The sequence below is a fragment of the Sinocyclocheilus anshuiensis genome, unplaced genomic scaffold, assembly GCF_001515605.1.
Source record: "Sinocyclocheilus anshuiensis isolate Anshui unplaced genomic scaffold, SAMN03320099.WGS_v1.1 scaffold1001, whole genome shotgun sequence".
Lineage (NCBI taxonomy): Eukaryota > Metazoa > Chordata > Actinopteri > Cypriniformes > Cyprinidae > Sinocyclocheilus > Sinocyclocheilus anshuiensis.
In genome coordinates, this window is record NW_015557116.1 from 330,754 (window position 1) to 337,222 (window position 6,469).

General features: G+C 39.0%; 1 pseudogene; it reads right to left on the reverse strand.

The window, feature by feature from the left end:
• Positions 1-2,427: 2,427 nt before the first annotated feature.
• Positions 2,428-3,687, reverse strand: LOC107677739 (putative nuclease HARBI1; annotated as a pseudogene).
• Positions 3,688-6,469: the final 2,782 nt, after the last annotated feature.

Genomic DNA, 6,469 nt, shown 5'->3' on the forward strand with positions numbered 1-6,469 from the left:
CATTCAAAAATCGTCATATCGCACACCCCTAACTACCAAGTATAATCAATCTCACACACACAAACAAGCACAACGAAATCACTTCACACTATTAAGCGGCTGTGTTATGAACATGCAAAATTGTATCGCACCCGTGCTACAGTGGTACATTTATTCATCGCACAGACCAGTTTTTTTGTAGCACGTGCGACATATATGTCGCACTGTACAGCCCTGCAGAGATGGATCCCCAGTGAATACCTTGTCTCTTAGACGGCCATCGGGCCAAGGCCACGGAACCAGATGAGCCCTCCGCACAATCTAACTTTGCTGCAGCATGGATCAACCTGCTGGTTCGTATGGCCAGAGGTGAACTGACCCCCCGACTGAGACTGGTTTCTCCCAAGGTTTTTTCTCCATTCTGTCACAGATGGAGTTTTGGTTCCTTGCTGCTGTCGCCTCTGGCTTGCTTAGTTGGGGACACTTAATATCCAACGATATCGTCGACTTGATTGCACAGATACTATTTAAACTGAACTGAGCAGGACGATAACATCACTGAGTTAAATGATGAACTGCCTTTAACTGAAAATTGAATGTTTTCTATTGTCCTTTTGCATTGACACACTGTTTTCCTATTTGATACTGTAAAGTTGCTTTGACACAATTTGTGTTGTTAAAAGCGCTATATAAATAAAGGTGACTTGACTTGTGTTTTTACAGGACAAGTGCTCTCAGGGGGGTATTCCAGAAAGCAGGGTTAACTTACCATGTGCTAAACCCTGAACTCTCGGTTGATTAACCCAAATCCTGCTTACTCTTGAGTATGTCGGTTCCAAAACACCTGAGAAGAGTTAGCTCAATCAACCTCCTATTGGTATCCGAGAGTTCATGCGCGGGCACGGTAAATACATAAAGACATTTTCAATGGATCGCCGAATTTACGAATCACCATGGAAACTCATGGTGAGAAGAAAAGGGCAGCATACTTCACAGAGGCGTAGCTAGAGGTTTTAATGCTGGCTTACGAAGAATTCAAGCCGATTATAATGAAAAAAGCAATACGGCTGCATCAGTGAAGCAAAGAGAGTTGGCTTGGCAAAAAATAACCAACAAGAGTAATTGCGTGAGTTTATTCAATTAAAAATATGGTACCCTCTCCCCTTTTATTATAATGCAAAATTAAACATCAATACTTTTGAGTGTGTTGTATAACTATTCAAGCATTTATTTTTCCTGCCATCAATTTCTTAAGGTTACAATAATAATGTATATTGACTAGTAATATATTGGCTTTTTGTTTAATAAGGTGTAATCCTTCTGGAGCTAGAATAACTCTGTCCCAAGTCAAAATGAAACACAAAAACATTCTCCAAAAGGTAATATTTGATTAAACAATTTCTGGAGGTATGTATTAAGCGATTTTTAGCGCATTCTTTCTGTCTTGTAGCTAATAGAAAGAAGGCTGAGGCCCATCTAACTGGTGGGGGGCCACCACCACCTCCCCTCACCCCAGCTGAGGAGTTGGCTCTGTCCCTTAATAAAGGGCGACCAGTGGTTGATGGCATTCCTGAGAGCACTTCATCACAACTGACACAAGTGACTTACTGAAATGTAGGCTTACCACAGTAGTACTTATGATTTATTCTAATTTTATAACTTTTAATAAACAACTATCAACGCTGTCACTTAAAAGGTTTTTTGAATGCACTTAACAGTAGTCATTGTTTCACATGTGCATTATGCAGGCTTATTTTATTTAACTGTATATGCTGTATACTGTAATCTTATTTGTAGTACTCTTACATGTTACTAATGTCTTTGTGCATTAGTGGTTTTTGTTTGAGAATATATTTTGAGAATCTTATGGGTTTTATTATCTTGCAGTTGCTGATGGACCCATTGTATTATTGGACCTTCCTGAAACCACACAGTCTGTCACAATTGTAAGTGATTATTGTCAGGTACCTTTAGTTGCTTTTAGATCTTTTGTAACAAATTGTCATTGTCTTTTCACACAATATGTCTGGGGATTCACATGCAGATGAAGGTCCTTTTGCCTCAACACACAATCTTAGCAGTGTAAGAATTTGTCTGCAGTTGTCCTATTTAAATATCATGTTATTGTATCACAGATTTGTGGTAGGCTTTTTTATTCTGCCTTCCTAGTTGCTTGAAAGGAGCTGTATAAGGTCCATCTTCAAAGGCAAATAAGAAAAAGTGACATGGAGGTGGACCTTATACAGCTTCAAATAGAGGAGAAAACACTAGCCATTAAAAAGGCCAAACTTGAAATAGAAATACTGGAGCATCGCATTAAGGTGGGAACTATATGTGAACATTAATCTGTTACTTGTTGTTGAATAGTATATAAAGCAATGAATAAAAATCTATTTTTCCTTTTATTTCAGGAAATAAAGAAATTAACAATGCTTCAATGTAAACAATCTAATTAAAGTGATTTTGACAAATCATGTGTCTTAGCATTCTGCCATCTCTTTGGTCTGCTAGATTAATTGGGAGTTCCTCTAGGCCATCTTCATCAGGACAAGGGGGTGGCTTTCGCCTCTTATTGTGGCAATGTTGTGAAGGACAACACAAGCAACTGTGATGTCACATGCCCTCTCTGGACTGACCCTGAGCCCACATAGACACTGAAACCTTGCTTTCAGGAGGCCTATGGTCATCTCGATCTTGACCCGTGTCCTACTGTGGGCCAGGTTGAATCGTGTCTGTGGTCCAGGCTCAGGTTAAGGATAGGGTCATCATATGGGACAGACAAGGGTACCCTCTGCACCCCAGCAAGTAACCACTGAAGTGTCCTGTAATGATTGAAGTGTGAAGATTGAAATGTGTGGCATAATGATGACTCCCTAAAAATTCTGGCATCATGTACGGACCCCTGGCCATTTTGCCTCACCGTTAGTGATGAGGTGGGTCGCATCACATATTAGCTAGTTAGTGGGAAGCAGTAATGAGTTTAATGGTATTAACACTGAAAGATTAAGGACTGAAAATTCAGTTGTTACCTGCACATTGATGCTATGGATTGACTTCCTATTAACATAGTCTCCCTCATTGACTAAAGGAGCTTTAATAGGAATGTGGGTGCCATCAATGCACCTGATCACATTTGGGAACCCTGAAATTGAAAGTGATATTACAAAATTAAGTCTGTGTCTGTGTGTGTATATGCAGTATGCATAGATGGATAGATATGAATAGTATGAATAAATATTAAAATATGTTTCTCATAGATTTTCCTAGAAAGGACGAACCTGCCACTATGGAATTCTTCTTTAATAAGACACAGAGGTTTTTGGCCAGGGAACTATACAAAAGTGTGTAAGAACCATTTTAGTGCCAGGCATACTGTACGAACAAGTCTACACACAGTTGCCTTTCCCACATGCTCTGCATCGGCCACATTGTACAGAAAATTCCCTGTCGCAAAAAAACGAAGAGCAATGCACAGGATGTGTTCTGTGGTAAGCGCTGACCCGCAGTTTGTCACATTTGATATGTGAGGTTTCAAAAGGTTCGTTAAATAAATTAACGATTCTTTTGAAAAACGGTAGTGCTCCCTCAAATATTCGTTCGATAAGAAAACACCTCGATACGTGGCCTTATCACCCTCTCATGGTGAAAAAAACCTTGTATAATCTGTGCTTCCACATCCACAGGATCGTCATCAAAAGTGCACGCCATGCTCCATCATCTCTCTGAAACAAACTAACCCTGGAACATAACCTGCGGAGCAGGTTTACCTCCGTTTTTGGAACCGAAAGTTGAGGTTATCCGCTAATCCGGGTATGTCACATAACCTGCTTTCTGGAATACCCCCAGGTGTCACTCACACTGCTGTGCGTCTAACAACCAGAGAAGAGATGAGACTACCAGAGGTCCTGAGATTGGATGAGAAGAGCGATTCCTCCGGGATGAAGGTCACTCCTTCTCCAACGGTTTATGGAAGATGCCCAGAGTCTGGAATGATCTGCTTGGTTTCACTGGATACGGTAAAGCAGCAGCAAACAGACATATACTTTTGTCTCTATTTCAATAACCATTCTTAAAGGGGGTCATATGATGCGATTTAAATTTTTCCTTGCTCTTTGGAGTGTTACAAGCTCTTGGTGCATAAAGAAGATCTGTAAAGTTGCAAAGACTAAAGTCTCAAATCCAAAGAGATATTCTTTATAAAAGTTAAGAGTCAGCCACAGCTACCTAAAGCGGCTCGTTCTAACACGCCCCCACATGTCTACGTCACGATGTGGGAAGATTTGCATAACGCCGCCCAAATGTTCACGCAAAGAAAGAAGGCATAACTTTTATTCTCGCTGCCGCCGCCGCCATTTCGTGAAGGCGCTGTGTGCTTCATTGTGAAAGCGAAACTACTTTGTTTGGCCTTCCAAAAGAGGACGATATCGCTTCGTCATGCCTGGAGCTGATCCGTGCTGGTTGCTGAGGAAATACAACAACTTTGCGCTGTGGATCGCCTGATCGGCTTTCACCGTGGACAAAGCGGAGTCCAGCCCGGGGTCATCACATGTGGTTGCCGCAGGCATCACAATATGGTGAGGGGCGTAACATTTCCGTCACACGCTTGAGGAATTCGGCCAATCACAACGTACTGGATAGCTGGCCAATCAGAGCACACCTCACTTTTTCAGACCTATGAGCTTTGTAAAAATCGACGCGGTTCAGAAAGGCGGGGCATAGAGGAGAAACAATAATGTTCAGTATGTCGAAAATAATGTGTTTTTTTAACCTTAAACCGCATAAACACATTTCATTACACCAAATACACAAAATAATGTTCTTTTTAGCAGCATCATATGACCCCTTTAAACTAGATGCTTTCATTATTTGTATTAGACTGGTTTTGGACCCATCAAAACCGTTTGTTCTGCAAAAAGTAAACAAAAATGTTACTAATACATTCAAATTTACTCACCCTAAAGCCATTCAAGATGTAGAGGAGTTTGTTTCTTCATCAGAACAGATTTGGATTGGATTTAGCATTACATTTCTTGCTCACTAATGGATCCTCTTCAGCAGAGTATAAGAGCAGAGCGGTGTGATTTTGAATGGAGCGAGGAGCAGATTTTTAAAAGTCGGGAGCGTCGTGGTTTTCACTCGCTCCACTACCGCTCCATCACGAGCACAATTCATGCCAACGGCCCATAATATAACAATATTTAGCAAAAATGCACACGTTAAACATATTTAGCTAGCTTGATACAGATGGATCACTCAAATCAGAAAGAATGTGAAGGCTATGATGACGGCAATGGACGCGAGCGAGAAGTTATAGTTCAAGGAATTTGTTTGTTCCTTCCAGATAGCCTACTTAATATTTTCGGGTGAAAGCGTTATTTAAACAGGTACAGCACTTATTCACACGCAATGGCTCTCTCAATAATGCATTCAAACAAATGTAATCTTACAGTGCTACTTCATCTGTATCCGATTTCGAATGAGCAGAAATATGTAAGAAATGCAGGGATACGTAGATAAAATAACTGATGAAAATGTACTGTTATTTTCATCCTTCACAAACAAAATTTGCATTGCAAAAAACAGCAATGATACCTTTTAATGCTGACAGCCATGTAATAAGCTTGGCATTTGGTAGGAAAGCACTAGTGTTCCAATAAGCCACTTTGAATCTACTCTACTAGTATTTATTTATTTTATTATTTTCTTTTAATATATGTTATTAACAGAACTTCTGTGATACTTCAAAACATACTGAAATACTTTAGCCGTAAATTTCCTTAAGGAGCGGAGTGATTACTGAATGCTTGGAGCGCGGAGGGGAAATCGTTGCCATTCCACTCTGATCACATACTCTGCTCTACAGTGAATGGGTGCCGTCAGAATGAGAGTCCAAACAGCTGATAAAAACATCACAATAATCCACAAGTAATCCTCATGACTCTAAGCACAGATCAAGCACTGTTTACAAGTGAAAACAGTCTGAAACAGTTCTAAACAAATATGTTGGTGGATTTTGGTGAGAAGACAACAAACTGTAAATCACTAACTCATATCACTAAATTTTAGTGTAGAATGTACACAAATATTCAGAAATGTCAAAAAGACAAAAAAAAATATGTTCACTTCACACATTGATTTTGGAGTTAAATGTACTAAAATGTATAAAGCCTGATGTGTATACCATGTATTCAGTGTTTTATCTTATATTTATTATAATTTTAACGTATAATATAACTTTAATATAATCTAATAATTAATTAATAATATAATCTTATCATTTTATAAAATAAGGTATTTTTACCAGGTGGAATTGATGTGTAAATAAAGTGATGAGATTAAACACAATAAAGAACGTTGAGTTGGTATTTTATGTATTACTGTATTAAATAAACAGTTGAGCCAGGTTGCTTTGTTGCTTAGTATATATATATATATATATATATATATATATATATATATATATATAAAGGCATGCCGTTCAGGAAATTAT